Consider the following 230-nt stretch of genomic DNA (forward strand, 5'->3'; position numbering starts at 1 on the left):
TTCACTCACTCCCTTAACTTACCTCCCTTTCCCCCTTTTCCCGAAACCCCTCCCTCTCCTCTTCCCCTTAACCCACCTTCTACCCCCACCCCTTCTCTTTAAGCCCCCCCCCCCCACTCCTCCACATTCCCCTCTTACTTAACTCCCACTTATCTTTTTCTATATTACCCTATCCCTATCTCTCCCTTTCCCTCCTCCTTCTTATCTCTCTTCCCTTATTCGATCTTCAT

This window comes from Penaeus monodon, chromosome 31 (genome assembly GCF_015228065.2).
Source record: "Penaeus monodon isolate SGIC_2016 chromosome 31, NSTDA_Pmon_1, whole genome shotgun sequence".
Classification (NCBI taxonomy): domain Eukaryota; kingdom Metazoa; phylum Arthropoda; class Malacostraca; order Decapoda; family Penaeidae; genus Penaeus; species Penaeus monodon.